General features: G+C 32.0%; 1 protein-coding gene and 1 long non-coding RNA gene across 5 annotated transcripts in view; one reads left to right on the top strand and one right to left on the bottom strand.

The window, feature by feature from the left end:
• LOC412917 (probable serine/threonine-protein kinase dyrk2) overlaps positions 1–22336 on the bottom strand; it is a 222230-nt gene that overhangs the window by 115793 nt on the left and 84101 nt on the right. The window lies entirely within an intron of this gene.
• LOC100578667 lies at positions 11520–16545 on the top strand. Its single transcript, XR_001703248.2, has 5 exons — positions 11520–12917; positions 14278–15042; positions 15104–15241; positions 15420–15726; positions 16159–16545. It is a non-coding gene; the product is annotated as an uncharacterized LOC100578667 (long non-coding RNA).

Genomic DNA, 22336 nt, shown 5'->3' with positions numbered 1-22336 from the left:
GTACATCTAAAAAGAATTGTATTATATTGAAATTGAAACTCTTTTTCATACTAATATATAATTTTTTATATCATAATGCGTAGAAATTGCCATTATATTCGTGAAAGTATTTATTGAAATTATTTGAAAACGTTTAACTTTACGACACATCTATTTTCTTTGAAAAGTAAAAGGAATCACTACAGTATCACTTGTCAATGAAATGATAATGTTTTAATTTTTTTATTTAACGTTTTAGCCATTAATAAGCTCAATAAATTTATTTTTAAAAATAATAAATGATGATTTACGATTGTAGTTGTGTACGGAACACAGCGCCACTGATCAGATACGACGAAGTCGGTAACTATATGCGCGCATGCGCACACGTCACGTCACGATGTGCACTTCCCGCATTAGTTCGCGGGGTACAAATAACAAGGGAAACGGACTTTTGTTGCACCCGGAATACGAACATGTTAGCAGTTCGTGATCGTGTTGGTGATGCGTGATTCGCATAAAAAACACGGAAAAAGTAACTCGGTTCCCATCTACACTTTCAGAATCTCGAAAACAGCCGAGTATAAATGCGGAAACAAGCGTGCACCTCGATAATGCGATGACCCGTCGTTTAATCGTGTTCGTTTCTCGTCCAAACGCGCAAATAAAATAAATTCGAGGAATTCGTTAGTATTGACTCATTTTTTATTACAGAATCAATTAATTATCTCGTCTTTCTCGTTTATAAATATTCTTAGAAAGAATATCGATATAATTTATACGATTGATAACGTAAATGATCGAAATATACGATCGATCGAATATCGAAATATCGAAATAAAAATAATTTATAGAATTTTATAATTATGAGAGATTTTAATGGAATTATTGTTTTTATAAATGAAAAAGAGAGTACAAAAATATCGATAGATTGAGCTTGGAAAACTCGAATCAAGTCTTACTTATTTCTTTCTTTATTTAGATGAATCCAGTCCCACTTTTATGAGCTACTTAGTAACTAAATCTAGTAACTAAACCTACCTAGTAACTAAAGGAAAAAAGAAATCCGGTAAAACTAGTCACGTACACATTTATTGGCATGGTATTTTAAATTATCGACCTATCTTTATACGTTAATAATAATAAAGTTAAATATAAATTAGAGTTAAATATGAAAATTATTTTATCAAAGTTATTTATTGAAGCGGTTAATTTTAATTCTTACATCGATTATGCGATAACCAATTTCCGGAAATTTAGATCTACATGTGATAGGCCTCGAATTTCCTTTCGTGGTTATTTGCTAATAAACCCATTTCCGGCCTGAATATGGACATATCTGAGGTTCATTTAGCTTCTCTCGTGATCGATTTTGGAAAACGTGAAATTAATCCAAAAGATGAACTCCATATAATATTATATTCGAAGAAAAATAAATATTAACTCTATAATTAACCTCGTCAATAAAATTTGAATATCGATCAATCATTATATCAATCTAATCACGTTAGAATAAATATGAGATGATATTATTTCTATAAAAAAAAATTATTATTCTTCATTTTTAACGAAACAAATTTAACTTATCCGCTTTTTACCATCGTGTCAATTTCGACGCCAAGTGGCAATTAAATTAGAGGAAAGATAACGCGTTTAACTTTCAGATTTCTGTCATCCCAACTGTCTCCAAAGACTTTATAGCCACGATTATATCGTCGGATACGAGATCGTGTCAATCAATGCCCGGATAGGGCGCATCTGTCCCCCTATTTTGACTTCTCGTCACGTACGGGGCTCGCACTCTCGATCGAGCACGTTACACCTTATATCGCAAACAATGCACGACCGAAAGAGAGAAGGAGTGGAAGCGCAGCGCGTGTGCGCATATGATTAGAGACTCGATCACGCGATCTCCGGCAGCAGATGCACCCGGAAAGAAATCAATTTGCATTCCATCGAGAACTTGAAGTAGATACAGCCACTAACTTGTTACCGTTCAAAGAAACGGTGCAGAGAATGGACAAGATTGGATCCATTTTTTTTATTTCTTTCACTTTTCTCCAATACGATCGTTGACCTTTAACCTTCTATATATCGCAATATCTGTTGTTGTTCAAATTTCTCGCTCGAAATTGCTTTGTTTGTTTCAATCTCTAGAATCGATTCTCCAAAGATATTCCATGAATATATTAACACCCTGTATATATAAAGCAACTTTTTACGGTCCACGGTTTTTGGTTTCCATTTAGAAAGTGCATTCTCTTCGCAAATGAGAAAATACGCCAACTTTTCTCGTCTTCATTTTTGGAAAGTGGATTCTTGAGTAGATTGGAAAGAAGAATCTTTTTCATTTCAATCAAAAGTAGAAGCAAGTTTCGTAGATTCTTGCTTGTAGATTTTTGAATTTAAAGAAATTGGAATCGGAGAAGGAGGGGAGAAGGGAGAATGTATAGGTGTAAAAGGGCGGGGGTGTGATGGGGGTGGCTGGGTTACCAGGGTCCACGCTATCGATTTGTCGAAGCTGTACAAGAGAAAATGTGTAGCAGTGTAGACAGCAGTATTGTCTCTCTTCGTGTACTACATGTGCTTCCAGACACGACAAGCCTGATCCAATTCTTGACTGGTAATTTTCGATCGATTCGACTACCCTCGTTGCTCGTTTGCAAACGTTGATAGGGATCAGATCGGATTTCCTTTCCATGATCGTTATGAAATTTATAAGCGTTTTATATTATTGAAACGATCGTGTTAATTCGCACATCGTTGCTTTCCATTTGTGAATGAAACTTTATCGTTGGAAATAGATTAGATTTATTAATTGTAAGAGTTCAATTAATAAATTGACAAAAAGTCCTCGTTTTATTTTGTAAGAAATTTGATTTAATATAACGATGATTTTAGTTGTTTCTCCCTCTTGAGTTAATTACATAGGATTTTGATTTTCAATCGGATAAATCAAACGCGAAATACATTTCGATTGTCGCATCAAATATTTCCTCGTACATTAAGCAATAAAATATCCATCCACCGAAAAACAATTTCACATACAGCTGTACAGGTTACTTAATCACGCAGGGGAAAGCATAAATCGATTCGTTTCAAAATTCATCAATGTGGTGCATTGATATTTTCAATTTTCAGATAAACAGGGAAACGATTAATACGATTTATAAATATGTTCGATCTCTCTCGTTGAAACGTTAATAAATATGACTCCTTTTTACAATATCTCTTCATTAGAAATTATATTAAAATGTTATATATTTATGAGAAACAAATTTTGAAATAGAATTCTGTGTTAGAATTTGATGAATTAGAAGTTAGACATTTTTCATTTTCAAAAAAGAAAAAAAAAAAATTCAACAAGGTTATATCTCAAGTGGGAATGAAAAATGTCTCATTGAAAATCATGGATATTCGCATGTGAACATTTTCTGTATATCACAAGAACCAGAAGCAATCCCACTTTCTGTATATTTTATGGAACTACAACCCGCGCGAGCTACACCCGGAATACGAGTATAACGTTACGCCAATGGTTCAATGTCGAGCAGATATGAATCATGGCTGGCGTTGCAGCGGCGAAGGTTTAACGGTGCTGCTTGTCAAAAGCGAATGCAACAATATTTGCGACCTAACAGAGAACTGGGTTTCGATTTCAGGCGAGTCCGGCGGTGTACGCATGGTTCAACCGATACGTGTTTCGCGTGATAGCCGATCGTCTGGTGAGTAGAGAGAGAACTTCTAGTCTCTTTTCTTTTTTTTTTAATAATCTTGCGGTACGAATAAATCGCGATAAATGTAAATTATTCCTTCCGATACGATCTAAACGATCTTTCTTCTTGGTTTACGATTGGTTGTAAAATATTTATTCGAGTGGGTTTTATTCGTAATCTTATTCTGATATTTTACTCGTAATTTTATCAAATAATCAATTATTTAATTGTATAATTATCAATTGATATTAATATTGTATAATTATATTATTTAAATAATTAATTTTCAACTAATATTCGACAAATTTCATCCAATTATTCAGTACAATAATTTTATCTCGGTAACATAACCTAACTTTTTCTTCGCTCTCGTTTGTTTCGTAACGAAATCCTGTCAACTATTTTTACATCGTATCGAACACGAATTCGATTGGACACGGAACTATTTTCACTATTTATACGTTCGTGAAAAGCTCCTTTTCAACGTTCTTAAATAACTCGTGCGTCTCTGTTCTTGATCGGCAAGACGTACTTTACGTACGTGAACGATTACCTCTTTGAATCGATGCCCTTAAAGAAATTCAGGTCACGGTGCACGGTCATTCTATCTCATCTTATTTACGCTGTTGGCCAACCTCGTGTCCCGGAAATACGTCCATTAATGCTCATGACTTGACTGCCATCAACGATAGTTCGATGTTAAAACGGCTAAGTGACTCGCGATAGGCCCATTACATGCTTTACTCTCGAGCAGTGCCAGTGGAAGAAATCTAACGAGGCCTCAAATTGAAGCATCAAGTGGCGCCACCACAACTTGATACAAGTGACATCTACAGTCGCGTGCAATTTTATATCTATTCAAATTCGAAATTAAAATAGCTATTTACGACAATTTTAGTCGAATTTCTGACTCTGAATTCCTCGGAATTTTTGTACCAACTTCTATTGAGTCATGCTAATGGAATTTTAAGTTTTGAATAACCCATCGTTCTTTTTTTTTTTTTTCTTCTTGAAATAGAGTTTTATAAAAAAAAATGAGAAAAGTGTACGGTAAAATATCCAACCTACGATCATGCGTATAACGTAATAGTGATAAAATATTTATCATGTTACACTATGGTAACGGTATTCTATCTATTTCAAAGTTATGTACAGTAGTTGGATGTTGTACACGATTTTTCAATATACGATATACATTATGCATGCCTTGGTAACACATAATCAATTTTACACAGAAATACAAATACCAGAATTGCAAAATAATCACGTTATCAAAAATGATAATATTGTTTTCTAAGAATCAATTTCGAAAAATGATTTCAATCCTACCTTCTCGAAATCTTTTATGAATAAATTTACAATCCATCTTCGTAAATAAAGAATTTTTAAAAGGACGAACTTAATCTTAGAGAAAGTGTATCCTTTAGAAATTTTTAGAATTTTAAACGGAATGAAATTTATTCAACAAAAATATTAATAAATATGGATCATTTTAAGGAAAATTTGTATCGAGACAAAAAATTTTTCTAATTAAGCGAAACAGTTATTGGAAAAAAAAAAAAAGAAAATTGTAATCGATATAAAAGTGATAAAGTGATTAATCAAACAACTATCGAGCAAGGCAAAAAAAAAAAAATTCTAATCGAAAAGAATCGTAGTTAGAACACCAACAGCAAAAGAAACATTCGATCAAAGAACATAATGTATCTATCTACACAGCTATCAAGAAACGAAAAAAAAATAAATGATCTACATGTACCTAGTGATGCGCCTTGGAAAAATTTCGAATGGTTTCGAATTTTGAACACGATTCGATACTTAAAAATAAACCCCCTCGAAAGATAAGCATTAAAATTTTTCTCGAAAGCAACCTCTTGATAGAGATTTTTAGATCCATATCCATCAACCTCTCGAAAACATTTCAAGTATCGAGACATGTTCGAAATCGTAATCCTTTCCCAAATGTTAAAAGAAGAAAAAAAAAACTTTTCGAAATTACCGATTAACTAATCTCAACAACAACGACGATCGGATGACAACGATCAGAGGCACGAATAGAACGTCACTGACTCACCACATGAGATCTATGATGCTGATGATGCATAGTATGATGATGATGATGTCTCTTCTCCTTAGCGTGATGCTTGGCATGATGCTTGCTGCCCCTGTGCGGTGGATAAGTGTGATAAAAGATTAGGTCGAAGCAAGGCTGGCGTCACCTGACCTCGGCCATCTCGCACTTGGCCACCTCTATCTGCCTGTTGTTCGGATGATTCTGATGGCTTGGAACCGTCAACTGGGCCGAGCAATTGTTGTGCATCTTTCTAGCCGCGTTCCCGGCCGCCGCCATCGTACCCGTGGTGGCGACCACGTTGCCCGTCGCCATCCCTTTCTGTTCGTCGTTCTGGCCCGCGTTCTCCAACGTCAGATCGTTCTCGTCCAAATCGACCGTGAACGCGATACGATGGCGGGCGGGCAGCATTTTCACGTTCGAGCCGATCGGTGTCACCGTGGTAGCTGGATCCAGCTTGACCAGGGCCGCTTGCAATTCCAGGGCATCCATGTCGTCGCTCGAGATCACGAGCCAGTACAGTAATAATTCCAGCCTAGCGAAATCTCTTCGAAACGATCTTCGAATCGAATCGAATCGGGCGAGAACTGTCGCTTCTCTATTCGTCAACACTCGATCGAACGATAATTCAGTTCCCTGACTTATCGGCCGGATAACGGGTGACGCTGAGCGAAAACGCTGCCTCTTCCATTTGAGGCGGCAACCGTCCACGTTCCACACGGCCACGTTTCCCCCCTTATCTCGTCGGCCTCTCCTCTTTCCAACACGAACCTACGTTCTACCTTCGCATGGATATCTCGAGAAGCGGAGGGAGGGAGGGCAGGATTATGGAAGCCCAATAGTATTAGTAGGTTCACCCATGAATTCTCGTTCCGTCGTGGAAACGAATCATCACACAAGTATGCCCGCTATTTTTATTTTGTTTCTGGGACGCTGATGTGTGGAACGATCACGCCTTTCTCCTCTCCTCTCCTCGTCCTCGTTCGCGACGGGAGAGACACTTTATTTTTTATAAATATTCGCCCCCCCTTCTCCCTTCGTTCACGATCTCTGCGATATCACTCACGCGATCGTTTTTCGATTTATCGGATGGTTTACGAGATTTCGCCACTTCGAAAGGTGTACAGAGGTCTGCAAGGAAAGAAACGTGATGCTCCCGGTCACGTAAATCGAGAAAATCAGGTTCGCTATATTCTGTCCAACGAGTAGTCAGTTCGATATTTCATAGTACGTGTCCCATTTGGGACTAGGCCGAGAGAAAATTTATATATGGTTTTTGATATATCAAATTGTCGGGAAAAGAAAGCAGAAATTTATCAAAAAGTTAATCTTTCCTGAAGGGAAAAATGACTAGAGTTACTAAATTATAGTTACTTAGACGAGAATTCGATAAAAATTGAGAAAATTGTTATTGAAAATATTTTATCGATACCTATCTTACGCTATACAATCTTTTAGAATTTTTACATTTATTATACGGGTAAAAAATTATTAAAAATATTTTTCAATAATTATATCAAGATTTTCAATTAACTAATATTTGTCTGGAAATAGCTAAAACCGTATCTATCTATGATATCACGTAATTTGTACGTGAATGTTTCAATTATCTTAACTCTGACGTGATTCGTTGAACAAATTATAACTCGTTCCTCGGCTTTACGTGACATCGATCGTCGCCGTTTGAAAATACATTTTCTACGCTCTCGTCGCAGGCTGCACGCGACTTACACGCATCCTGAACAATAGCAACTCGAGTAGGCATCCAAGATCCGCCTCGTCATCGCGATTATGATTCTGGTTGGCGCGAGATCGCGTGAGACCGCTTCGTTACGCATCGTTGAACGATCCTCGAGATTTAACGTGGGGACCATGTTGTATTTCATCGTTTTATACTCGTGCACGCCGTATCGAAATGGACAAGATTATCCTCCAAGATAAGATGGGATGAAATGAAAAAAAGGCTAGCTATTCCCTGTGCCTCGTTACCACGAATCTTGAAAAATTCTAAAAATTCGCACAGACTGAGATACAATCTCTAGGAACGATAGAATTTAAATTCTATTTTAATCGGTCCGTTATTAAAGTGCCTCCTTCCGATTAAATCTTGGGACTTTGTTTGAACGTGAAATCCGGATACCGAAGAGAATTGTGAAAGAGTTTTCAATAAATGATTCTATTATGATGTTTTGATAAATCAATGTATGAATCTTTTTTCAAGTTTTAGAAATTAATCAAATTCCTTCTTGAAATATGTGCAATTATTTTAGAGTTAGACAATTGATTACAGTTTTGTAATATTTTTAAAATTATATAGAAAATTAATTTTTGAAGAACTTAACAACAATATGTAATAATAAAAAGATAAAATTAGAATGACCAAATATAGTATCAAAAAAAGTTGTATTGTATATAGTTTAAAATTAATTCATTAAATAAATTAATATTGTTATTTTGTATATTAATAATGTAAGAGTATTTTCAAATTAATTGTCCAACTCGGTTGAAATGAATAGAAATGTGACTCAGATGATATGATTCAAAGTGATAAATAATCATAAATGTTCATAATGAATTTGATTGAAAAAGAAAATGATAAAAAATATTATTAATTCATTATTTTCATTCAAAATTATTTAATTTCTTCAAAATCTTATTTTTTTTAAAAATACTGATTATTGATATAAGGATATTAATTGATCAGATTAATATCCTTATTAATATTCAATAATAAACCGGTTTGTTATCTCTTATCAATATTAATTAATTAGGATACAAATTGGATTAAGCAATATGAAACTAGCGATTGTACCCAAATCTATAGACTTCCAAAATAATGAAATATATCATTGTTATTCAAATCTTTTTTAATATTCTTATTATGTCAATATCTTCTCTTTTTTTTTATTTAATTAAAATTGATGACTCTGAGTTATGACACTGTTCACTGATCGATGAGAAAGTGGTAAAATCGTAGTGAGTGAATGAGAGAAAAGCTGAAATGGAAAGCTTCAATTGATGGATATTTTTTACATATGATTGATGGAGATTCAAGTGATTTTACATGATTCATGTATGTGAAGAAAAAAAGAGATGAAACTGGTCAACCAAACAAGCAACGATACTTACTTTATGTTGCTATGAATTGTAAACCACAAAATTCATATAAAAAATAATTACAAGCAATTGATAATTCAAACTACTGATTAAAATAATTTATACTTGATTTTAAAATATATTATAACATATTATAAATTTAATACTTGGAATTTTAGAATAGAATATTGGAAATGCAATTACAAAAGCAGCAAATGTAAAGCAAAAGGGATTAATATTTTCATTTATTTACATGGCTTAATTTTTACTTTGAATCTGAGGATTTGTTATATAGCGTGAACTAACTAATATTGTTTACAAAAAAAAGCAATAATTAAGGTATTCAAACAAATTTATCAAGAGAATAATAAAATATAAATTTCTAAATTATAATATATTATAAAAATATAAAAGGCAATTAAGGCAAAAGGAATGCAAAATGCTCATAAGCTATTAAAATAAAATAGATAAGAGGAAATCTATATTAGATTATAATTATAACAAAGAAAAATATAATCAATATAGATTACTTGTCATCCATCCATTGTTTAATATATTTTATTTATAAATTAATTTAAAAATTATTAAAAATATCCTATATTTTTAATTATTATTAATAAGATATAATAACTTACAAATATTTCTTAGATAGTTTATGTAACCTACGATAAGCTAGAAAAAAAATAAGAAAAAAATAACCTGAAAAAATTTATAGTTTGCATTCAAATGTGGTGATTTCCCACTTATATGTTAATTATGATATATTTTTACATAACCTATGCAGTAACAAGAAAATTATAAAAAAGAACATCTCTGAAGGACAACTGAGAAGAAAAATCTTTATTTGATTTGAACTAACATTAATAAAAGTTAAAGAAAATCAATGAACCAAACAATTTTAAGCTTTCATTTGATCATTTTCTGTGAAGATCTTCACTGTTGTCCTTGAAGTAAATAGCAATTAAAAGCGCCTATTCCACGAATTACCTATTCGTGAACGAGTCAGCAGACAAATTTTATACCGGCTTTATGGAATTTTATCTTGCTTTATGTTTGATGCAGGTATTCGTGAAAGGAATTCCAAGGGCACTAGTATCTGAACCTCGAAAGGACGGTCAACGCACCATGGTTTTCTTTGTGCGATTCAGCCGCATTTCTAAATCGTTTTAACGTACCATTGAAAAGCGATTCAATTCTGGAGACACGAAGAACGCCCACAGAGAATCAGTAACATCTATTTTCGACAATCTAATATGTCTGGTAGTTTTTGTAAAGTTTCAATGAAATTGATATTCTTCACTTTCAAATGGATTGAAAAGAAATAACATTATGTATTTTCTTGTTTTAGGTTAGGTTTGATAAATTCGAAGAATGAAAAAATCGTTATCGAAAACTATTTTACAAGAAATTATTTTAATATCTAAACAAATTATTTTCTCACCTCAAAAATGATTTATATAATTCGAAAAAACGAACACAGCGAAACGAACCACAACGAAACCACATGTATTTATAACCTGCACGACTGTAAAGTATAAATTAATATCTCGAACAGACAAAAACTAAAATACAATCTGTCTTCGCGTTAACGCCTAAAGATAGATCACGCCTATATTTTCCATTCGAGAGGAATATAATTACCGATTGGAAAAGAAAATCACAGGATATCCCGGATGACGAAGCTGAATTGATCGTTAAAGATGAAGAGATTAATTTGAATGTTCCAAACAAAGGATCTCAAACTGGACAATGGCTTCTTTCGCTCTCGATGCTTCTAGTGATCTTTGTCGCAGAAAGAGAAAGAGAATAACCAAACAAAGACCATAACACGATAATCTAGCAACTGTAATGATATTTTCTCGTGTAGTGCGACCAATCGTGTAGCGGTAATTAAAGGGCGTGGAAACTAGGTGGCTGTGCGCTTGGCTACCGGGCCATTTTTTTCTTTCGACACAGATACGATGAAAAGTGCGTCGCATATTGTGCACATTGAAAAGAACGCTATACTGTGTATAATACTAGATGGTAAGCACAGAAAATTTTCACTCAATAGTGAGAAACTTGGTGTCGCAAAAGAATACAAATCGAGACCTTTCTCTTTCTTTTAATAACCAATCGTTTACAAATATGCAAAATTAATTAATGAAAGAATAAATTATTCTCCTTTCTTATTTTCATCGTTATGTTATTTTAGTATAATATAATATTTCACATTGTAAATTGTAGAAATAAAATTATAGAATAATTTTAATAATTAACATTTTTAATAACATAGAATTTTCAAATTAAATCAAGGATTCTTTTTGAAATATAATTAATTGCATGGAAAAAGAATAATTATACTTAACTTTTTTCTCTTTTAATTGAATGTCAATTTAAGAACAAAGAGTTACTGATTTTTAATTGAAATTTAATAACGAAACTTTTGTTTATATATGTATAAATACACATGAAATAATCAATATTAAATTTAATTAAATTTTAGTTAAATTAAATTTGATAATTTAATCTTATACATTACAAGTATTATGTAAATTAATATTATAATTATAATGAACTTTGAATTTAAAATTAATTTAAATAATAATTAAATGTAATTCTTCAAATAAAAGAAAAAAAGTTTATTATAGAAAGCTTTTATTCAATCAAAGCTTAAAAGAGAATTCAATAAACACCACTTCTTTTTGTCCAATTACTAATTGGCTTAACTTAAGGGGACTTTTTTATTCATTTTTTTCTTTCATCCAATCTTTTATTTAATTCTCATTAATTGAAATAGCATTGAAAGAAAGTCGATAAATATGTACAATTAAAATATTTATTTTCCATAAATTGTTAATATTATCTACATTATTCTTCCAAAATTCATATTAATATCTATTTTTTATTATTTCTTACGATTTATTTCTTACGATTTTCGTTTTCAAAATACACAAGCAATCAAGTTAAATCAACGAAATCACACAAAATTCCTGTCAACATAACCCACTTTACGAAACCTAATCAACTAATTCACAAACGCTTCCTTCGAATACCTTTCAAATATTCCTAAATCTAATTCAACAGAATTTCCAAACACACATTTCAAATATCCTCAACCTTCTCCTTATTCGCAAATATCACCTTCCCATCTTTCTTAACCTCTTTTCCCGCCAATTTTTATTTCTCTAGTTTCTTATTTCCTAGTCTCTTTTCCCGCCAATTTTTATTTCTCTAGTTTCTTATTTCCTAGCCTCTTTTCCCGCCAATTTTTATTTCTCTAGTTTCTTCCTAGCCTCTTTTCCCGCCAATTTTTATTTCTCTAGTTTCTTATTTCTTAGCCTCTTTTCCCGCCAATTTTTATTTCTGTAGTTTCTTATTTGAGAAATTGCGAACATACATCGAGACACTATCTGTCCTAATATCAATATCGATAAACAGAAATGGGAACGAAATTTCTGGATTTTCTATTAAACTTGCTTCATTTTCTGTACGTGTATATGAATGTGTGCACCAGACGTCAAGAGGTAAAGTTACAATCATCGAGGCTATTCGGTCATTACAGAATGTTGGATCGGTAATGATGGGCGGATACTTTCATTTTTCTCTTTTCTTTTCTTCGTTTTCTCGAACAAAATTAACCAACTACTCTTCACTGTGGACTTTAAGAAAGGTTACCGGATGAGGGTCAGATTCTTTCAACGTGTATCCTTCACCATGTAAGTGTTAAGTACAAGATCTGCGAGGTTACTGGCGAGATTAGACCTGCAACACCAATAATCGAATAATAACAAAGTCGACCAGCTTATTTCCTCTTATACCCATCTATTTCGGAAGCAGCGTTATTCTACAAGATCAGTATCAAAGGCCGCCACGGTTCAGACTACATCGGTTATAATCTATCTTTTTTGAAATTACTCGTTATTTTGAATGGATACACGATGAATGGGTATTCCGGAATAGTTTAAACGTTTCTGAAAGTAATTTTAAAAGAACCAATATATTTTGGGGCGTTGCTACGTTATTACAAGATTTTACAAGGATAAGAAATAGGTTATGTAGGAGTAGAGTAATTGGTAAGTATTATTTCAAAGTAAATATTCTATAATTTTCAGTTATATAAAAACGATTGTTAGTAATTAATCAACATGATATTTAATTTTGAAGTAAAGTTTTAATAATTCTTTATACATGATAATTTACATAAACGTCCTGTTTAATCGTCCATAAATGCATTAAATTTTTTCAATCTTTAATAGAAAAAAATTATAGGAAAAAATAAATAATTAATAATTCTTTAAAAAATAGAATTTAATTTCTTAGAATACAAATTTATTAGAATAGAAATTGCAACTGATTTTTTCAATATATTTTAAAAATTAGTAACTAATATTAATATAGCAATAAAACACACTGATACAAAAATAACCAATAAAGATATTAATTAAACAACAAAATATATATCTCACAAATTAAAATTCTATTGTGTCATACGATACGAAAGTGATATTGCAAAAAGAAAAATCACCACCGACGTATCTCAAATTTGAGGTTAATCGCGCGCAACGGATCAAAATCGATTCCACCTGACGATATCATCGTCTATAGCGTAACCGGTGAACTTTCATTGTTTGTCTCCGATTACCCCCGCAATTTGTAATTTAATAATCGCCATTAATCAGCGTCATAAGTTCGTTCTCGTGTTTGGACGCCTTCGCAAAACTAGTCGACGGGAAAATGGCGAAGCATGCCGTGAAGATAAAGTCGGACGCGATTCGGTCACTGATAAAAGAGTGAACGTGATTCTGAAAATGACGGCTCAAGCTGCGATTAGCCTCTCGAGTAGGTCGAGGGAAAGAAATTGCACAATGGGGCAGAAACGACGTAGGAACGACACGAAAAACCACTATTCTTGATAACGAACAATGGAGCTTTGTTTTGCTATGATACGATTACGTTGTTAACCGATATTTTGGTGGTGTCATTTCTTTGAGACGTTAGAAGCGCATAAATGTCTTTCGGAATTGATGTGATACTATAAGGGTGATTTATTGATATTAGAAAGATAATTTTATGTGCGAAATGGTTAACAGTTTGTGTCCATGTAATAAATTATATAAGACTGAAGTGCAATTTAAAATTAAAAAAGATTAAAAAATTAGAAAAATAATTGTAATAAATATTTATTACAATAAAATATATAAGATATAAATGTAAATTGGTGTGTAATATTTCTATATTTATAGATATATAAACATGTTTTCATTAGTTATCGATTAGGTTATTCTTCATCGATTTTATGATCTTAATTTTAAGCAAATCTTTTTTTTTATTAGGTAATTTTAATTATTTGCAAAAAAATTTTTGATACTATAGCATTGAATTTGAATTATACGTATGTATTACGCATATTCTAATACTATTTATGTTTTTCAGAATATTCTAACCTGTAATCACTGAAATAATTTTGCACTATCGAAGTTTCTGTAAGGATCAATTAAATTTGAATAAACTGGACGATTATGCGAACACTTCCGTGTTCTGTGCCCGGAGAAAATGATTCTGAGTGCGAACGATAAAGATATCCGCAGCTTGGCAAATTATCGGAAATACGATGTTGTCGTCCCATGTAACTGCGTGTAAACGTGTGCATGATCATAAATCACAAGCAGTGTAACTATGCATTTTACTTGCAACGATGGGGATGTCAGCAATACTTGAAGATTTACATGGAACATTTTCGTTACTACGCTATATTTTCATTTCATGGAAAATCATGGTGAGACAGTTAAGGTGATAGAAATAAAGATAAGATTGATAAAATAAAATAAAATAAGGAATTTATAATAAAATAAACGAGGAAGAAACTAAAAAAGAAGTAAGTAGAACAAAGGAAGCAGAAAGAAAAAAATGAATGGAAAAAATCAAAGGAAAATAAAGACAAGGTGAAAGGAAAATAATAAAAAATGAAAGAAATGACAGTAATAAAGATGAAAAAGGAGAGAAAGTATCTTAGGTGCCGGATCCTCAATTTTGTCCACGTAGACGTATGACGAAGGTACAGACTAAGAGAAAACGATGAAAAATCGGCAGATAGCAAAGCCCCGTAACAAACACGCGAGAGAAAATTGTAGCATTTGCGGCACGTGAGAGGATTGCATGCAGTCCGCGTAAAAGGTCTAAGAATCTATGTGTAAATATGTGAGTATATATAGGGTGAGTCACCGGATACAGGAAATCAAATGGTAATATTGCATTTCAGAGTACAAAGAAACGGTCAGGTAATTCAAATGGAACTATACAATAATTATGATGTATATATGTATGTACAGAATGATGCATGCAAGTTGAAACAGACTATTTTCTGATTCTAATTGAACGAAAATGTTAGTGGAGAAAGGTAAATGTGAACATATCTTTAGGAAATGTTATGTCATGTATGGATTATGAGCTTATCCATTTTCTTTAAATAGAATTTTGTATTTTTTCGTTACGTAAGATTACATCATTTAATTTTTTGATATTAAAAAAATATTTATTTTTTAAAATATTATTAATATTGTTTTATATATTTTTAGGTGATCAGAATTCTCTGGAATAATAATAAACGTGCGACAATAAATTTATAAATGATACTCAATAATTTACAAGTGGCAAATTATAAGTTGGATATGGAATTTCACGTTTCTTAAAATTCACCCTGTATACATTAAAGCACAGAGATACTTCCTTCAAACATGGCTGACATATCATAAGAGATATTAAGCTCGCTTAACGAAGATTGCACCACGAAAGTTAGTAACGCTTTCTGAAACCCAGTTGAAAGATATTCAAACTGGTTCACGAGCTTTCTGCGTTATATTCATTTCCATCTTTTGCCACATGGTAAGAAAAAAGAAGAAAAAAGAATGAGAAGAAAGAGAAAAAAGAATTTGGCTCATAAGAACTTAAAATAACAGATATGAGAAAAATTTGGAAAAAAAATATAGATGGTAAAGAGGCTTGAATCATTGATCCAAGAATTTTCTTTTAAAAATTAATCTTCCAAGAAGAATTAATTCTTAATTTGAAAAAAATATCGACTTTCATCGACTTCGATAGTCGAATAAAAATATTTTTTTATATTTATGTTTTACAACTTTCAACAGATTGATAATCTGTTTCTTAAACTTAAATTACCTATAACTCAAGAAATAAGCCTCAATCGAAATTTTTACATATTAACTTTTCTCATTCTTTTGGTCTCTCAAAAACTTCTCAAACATGTTCCCTCAAATATATTAATTGCACAGCATTTTTATTTCTTAAAAATACTAGATTCCACAAAATCGAAGTAATAAGATGAAATCAAAGAAGATCGAGTACGAATAAAACAAAATACATTTCCACCATTTCGTACAACCACTCTCGAACAAGAATCCCTGTCGTAAGAAGTTACTTTACGAAATTACTTTTCCATCGAAATTTTCTTTATCGAACCTTCATAAACCGGACGATTTACCGCTTTCACCGGCTAAAACATAACACAGAGTATCAAGATAATCAGCCGAAGTAACATTGCTATCGGTACAAATACAAATTGCCCGACCCGTGAACTTGATTGCCTATCACATTGCCCAATGCAACAATTTCGATTCGTGGCCGTGTATAAATCTCAAAAATTCTATTCTATGTTGGCGTGTTACAACGAAAAAAAAAAAAAAAGAAAAAAAGAAGACGAAAAGGGAAGGCGACATGTCGGTCGACATTTTGCCGTCACACATTCCCTCGCACATTCTCTGATAGGAACGCGAAATATCCGCCACCCCTTTCTCGCAAAAATCGCTTTATTGCGCGGAAAAGAGCTGGTATCGCGTGCACTTTATCGCGGATGCTCGTCAAGAGTGAATAGAGATAGCCTGGAAGTGTTCCCCGCTGTGGACAGAACCTCGATATTGGACAGCAGGTTGGCCTGATTTACATTGCGCAACCTGTGGAACGCCTGGTGGAAAAGATCGAAATTGAGGTCTGTCGAAAAAAACGCGGGACGCGTTTTAATAAAAGTCTAACGATATTAGCAATAAATATATATATATATAGAGAGATAGAATGATATTTTATTCGTAAGTTTAACACACTGTTAATATATTTGAAGGATCAATTCTAGAAACAAGAAAAAGTTTTGTTTGTTAAATTATAATATAAATAATATAATAATATAAATAATAATATAAATATAATAAATATTTTTGAAATTTGATGAAGTGTAAACTTAATTGTGAATTATAAATTATAGTTTGATTGAAATAAGTTAACTTCATACAATTTTTCGTTAGTTAATAAAAAATTATTTTCTTGCTCTTTGTTATAAATATATGAAAATAGTCTGAAAAATCGGGAATAATTTTCTCACTACTTTCGTAAAACTGGTCTATGCATCTACACGTAGTTCAATATTTCGGCTACGTTCATCGAAGATCGCATTAAAATGCAACGATCTTGAGGGAATATAGATTCATGGGTTTTACGGTCCATTTATTTATGATACGCTCGTATTACCAACCGTGTATCGTGAATAATAATTTTTGCAAATTGAAGGAATCGGTCTTGCGTGTATTATAGATATACGTATAATAAGTGTATGAAGTATACTGATATTTTAAAACAAGTTGTTATAAATGCAATATATATAAATAATCATAAAATTTAAAGCTTAAATAGATCGTAAAAATTTCAAGCGTGAAACTCAAATTTCTTATTACGTTACGTATTTTTTTATTAAAAAAGTAAATTTTCAAAACTCAGATTCTTGAAACGATTTCGAATAAATTTAAAAATAAATCGTGTATGAATAATGTATGAAAATTTTCGGGGTAATAAATTAACTAGTAAAAACGAGTGTACAAATTTTTAACTCCAGATACTTCCAGAATTATCAAGAGGGATTTTATTTCTTGGATTGAATTCTTGGATTGATATATCTGCATAATTTTCGTTGTAACGTGGTGGGTTACGCTTGGCACGAGATTTAAAAACGTTTCGCGACCTTTAACCAGAGAAAGTTTCAAAGAACTAAGAAAAATCCAAGAGATTTATTCATCGATAGGCGAAAATAATCAACCTCGTTTAAACGAAGTCGCTTAAATAACTCCGTGACATTCGAAGAGATCATAAATATCGACAAAGGCGAAGTAGAGCACAGGATGCAATAAGTGCACCGAAACACTTTCGACGTTATTGGAAAAAAAAAATTCTTCCAACATCGATAAACAATTAACGATCATTTCTTTGAATAAATCGTATCCGATTTTTATTAATATTTTTTTCAAATATGCATAAAAACGACACGCATCTTTCTCGATTATTAAAAAAAAAATTCATGTTTCTTTGAAAAATATCATGTTTCTTTGAATAAATCGTATCCGATTTTTATTAATATTTTTTTCAAATATGCATAAAAACGACACGCATCTTTCTCGATCTTTATTTAAAAAAAAAGAAATTACCTCGTAATTTCACTCATCAATGAGCATTTCAATACATATACTTATATACACTTATCAACATTTCCAACACCAATTAACACCGCCTAAAGGAATATTTCGCACTGACCTATATAACGCGCGTTACATTCGAGCTACGCAGAGACGCATGGACGACGAAAAAAATTAATTCCTCCAATCAGTGGTCTTGATAGCGTACAGCTGTGGAGTTCGGTTCCTGGTGCATTCGAGTGCATAACTATGACTCAGAGAATTCTCTCTCGAAAGAGTTCTCTCTCTCTCTCTTTCTCTCTATGGTGATCCGCGGGGCAATGTGGATAAAAATTACGATCTGAATATATATATATATCGATAGAGAACGTACGTACGTATGTGCGTCAGATCGCGATAAATCATTAAACAGGCGTGTTTATTGGCCATGCTCGAGCAAATCTCTGGGCTGCCGGTGAATTTATGCTCGATCTCGATCGGCGATCGATCGGTCGTGACTCGATCGGCAACAACGATCGGACCTTGCGATCGGCCTTACCGATTTTGGACGAAGAAACTTTGTTAGAAAAGAAGAAATGGCAATTTTTCGAAGACGTTCCATTAAGACTTGATTTCTAATCCTTTCCAATCGTTTGAGAGGGAACTGAATTTACGTTCCTGAAAAATTGGGTCACGTAGGTTTTACACGACCGAAGCTGGTACAGAAATCGAATACGATACAAAACTGGAGTGGTTTAAAAGAAGGAATTGAAAATATGGAAGATCTAATTTTAAAATTCCATAAAATATATTTGAGAGTTGAAAGTTATTCTCGATTCGTGTTCACTTATCAAAATATTCAAAGCTTACTATAATTAACTACTTGTTAACAGGATCCTTTGTTGATGAATTTTTTGAAATTTATTATCAAAATTGCTCCTAATTCTAATTCATAATTATTCTAATTAAGTGATTTTGGTAGAGCTTTCGATAATCACAATTCATTATTATCTCTATGCCACTTGATAATTAATATCGAAAATGTATTATCGATAAACAATATAAAAAAAATCATATATGAAAACTACTTGCAAAAATGTACTTGCTAATTCCAAAGCACGACTTTTGAAGAAGTACAATTTCGTCCCTCAAAAGGAAGCCAATCCTCTGGTTTGGTAACCGGTTGACTTTGAAATGGCGGCAATTGTTTGCGTTTGAGGTTTCAAAGCGGGGTAGGATCTCCGCTCACAATGGCCCCCAACTCTCAAATCGATTCGATCGAGCAAACCTTGCGTCTACGTTCCGAAATAAGAACATCCAATGAAACACTTTGCCGCGATCCAAATATTCTGTTTCGATAAAATTGATAAGCCTGTACGTTGATGTGGAAAATGGCTCTAGGAGAACGAGTTTTGTTACGAAAGATCGAAAGAGGTCGAGGGATCGTTAGAATTTCATTAAAAGGGGATCAGCGTGGATCGAAAGACGCTTTAAATATTGCATTCCTCTCGTTATCCTTTCCCTCTTATCGTTATTATTCTTTTTTTACTGAGAATCGAGTTTTGCAACATGTTGCGACGAGATACGAGAAAAAGAAGAAGGTATTTTGAAAAATTGTGAAGTAAGATGAAAATTTGAGGCAAGATGATAACAAGAAATTGAAATATTTTAAACGATATAAATGGAATAAAGGATGGATAATTATTCTATTTTTATTTATTTATGTTATTTGAAGTATTATTGAATCTTTTCTTATATTTCAATGAAATATTCGTATCGAAGTACTATTTAAAAAAAAAGAATTTATTGCAGATGTATGAAAAAAATGAAAAAATACAATTGTTTCTCAATTTCAAAAAATCTATTTTTTCCAATTTTGGAAATATCTATACATTTTTATTTAAAATTATTTCACATTTCCTGCCTCCCGCAATGAAATTATTCCAGTTGAATTTAAATAGTCATGTAAAAATATTTCCAATTTTAACGTAGATAGAATTATTGTTGCACGAATATGAAATTGTGAAAGTTGGCGATATATTTTTTGATGGGAAAAAAGAGCGACATAAAAAAGCCATATTTCTTTCGAAAAAAATATTTTGTTTCGTATCGAAAATGAATAATAATAAAACAAAGAAAAAGTATCCATACGATAAATAATATCAAAGAATGGATCAGAGATTTATTGGATTGGTTTAAACAAAGATCAAATAAACATTCTTACAATTAATATTAAATATTCGAAGAGAAATCTTTATATCCACTTCACGAGAAACAAATCGTTCGTGACGTGACAGTTCCGGATAAAACAATATCTTGTTAACTGATTTGCAGAATTTTATCTCGCTAACAGAATCGATAAATTATAATTTGAACACTATAGAATCTCTTTTATAATTCCATTCTTTCACATTTTATAAGTCTATTTATAAAATTTCATTTCTTTTTCTTTTTTTTTAGCAAAATTATCATCGTTGTATATTCTTATATATTCGATTATTCTATCGTAAATCATAAAAAGAGATAGATTACTACTGTATGAGCATTAATGACGCCGATTTGTTGTTATTTTCATACACTAGACCTATTAAAAACTAGTTCTTTCGAATATCTTCTTTTTACAACTGCACAGTTGTATATATATATATATATATATATATATATATATATATATATATATATTGCAGATATAAATCTTTTCTTGCTAATTAGCCAGACGTATGGTCAGTTAGTAGAATTGCATTATACCCGCGCTCATACTTTTATCGCTTTGCATTATAAATCATTATACACAGAAATATCTTGAAACATCATTTACCCGTGTAAATATTAACTCTTTACTGAATTTATGATCCCCGCTATGTGATTTCACATATAATAAATTCATAAATATTTTCTACCTAATGGGTTCAATTAAAAAAAAAAAACTTGTATAATATATAAAAGAAAATTTTATTTTTAACGAAACTTTACTTGTCTTGTGTACAATTAATTTCAGACCGATTTAAAAAAATCAACCTTTAAAGTTCCAGTATATTTTATTCTATTTTCTTTTTTCTTCTTTAATGAATATAAATTTATAACAATACAAAAAAAGGTGGAGCGAAACTTTTAAAGAATGTTCACGTTTTATTATCCCCTTATGAAAAATATTCCTATACAAAGAAAAAATGGAACAACGAAAGATTGAAATTTTTTTTCACCACCTTGAAAGAATTTTTTTTTGCTAAAAGAAGAAAAATTATTTCACGTACACGAAACGTTCATCAAAGACGGTCGATCTTTTTTTCGTCAATTTTCTCGTAAAAATAGCCGGTGCTCGTAAGAAGACACTTTGACTAACTCTAAAGTAAACGTATCACGCGACATTGCATGGAAAGTGAGAATATCATTACACGACAGTAAAAGCGCATGATTGCAACGACGAATCGAGTTTATCCGGTCAGAAGAACCGAAAAACCATTTCGCGAGTCTCCTCCATTATCCAGCGTCATGGATCGTTAAATCGAACGTATCTTCCTTTCGATCGAACGAAAAATTTTCCCCTCTCGATTCCTCGAGCGGGAATTCGAATTCGAATTCAGAAATTTCGATCAAACCTCCGCGCCGTGTTGAATATTCTTTGTATAGATAAAGGAGAAGAAAAAGAAGGAACGTTTCACGATAACGGTGGATCGCTGCTGGTGCTTTTAACAAGCTTTCATGGGCAGAGGGATCTAGAGAATGGCCGTTTCATTGCCGTGCAACGAGACCAGACTAGCGGAATGAAACCATTGTTGCGTGGAAGATAAATAAATTTTATTGTTACGATGACGGTTTCCCTTTTTTTCTAAGTTTTTTTTCTTTTTTTTCCTTTTTTGTAAATTTCGTATCTGTCGTTGTTGTGATATATAATTCATAATCACAGAAGATGGATGATGAAGTATGAAATTATAATATATATTTTTGTATTACATTAGAAAATTTGTTTTCGATATATAAGATTCTTGGATATCACGAAAATACGCGTCAATTCGAGTTTAATGATAATTTATTTTATTTAT

Source organism: Apis mellifera, linkage group LG6 (genome assembly GCF_003254395.2).
Source record: "Apis mellifera strain DH4 linkage group LG6, Amel_HAv3.1, whole genome shotgun sequence".
NCBI lineage: Eukaryota > Metazoa > Arthropoda > Insecta > Hymenoptera > Apidae > Apis > Apis mellifera.
Note: the sequence above shows the minus strand (reverse complement) of the source record. Positions and strands in the feature narration are given on the sequence as shown.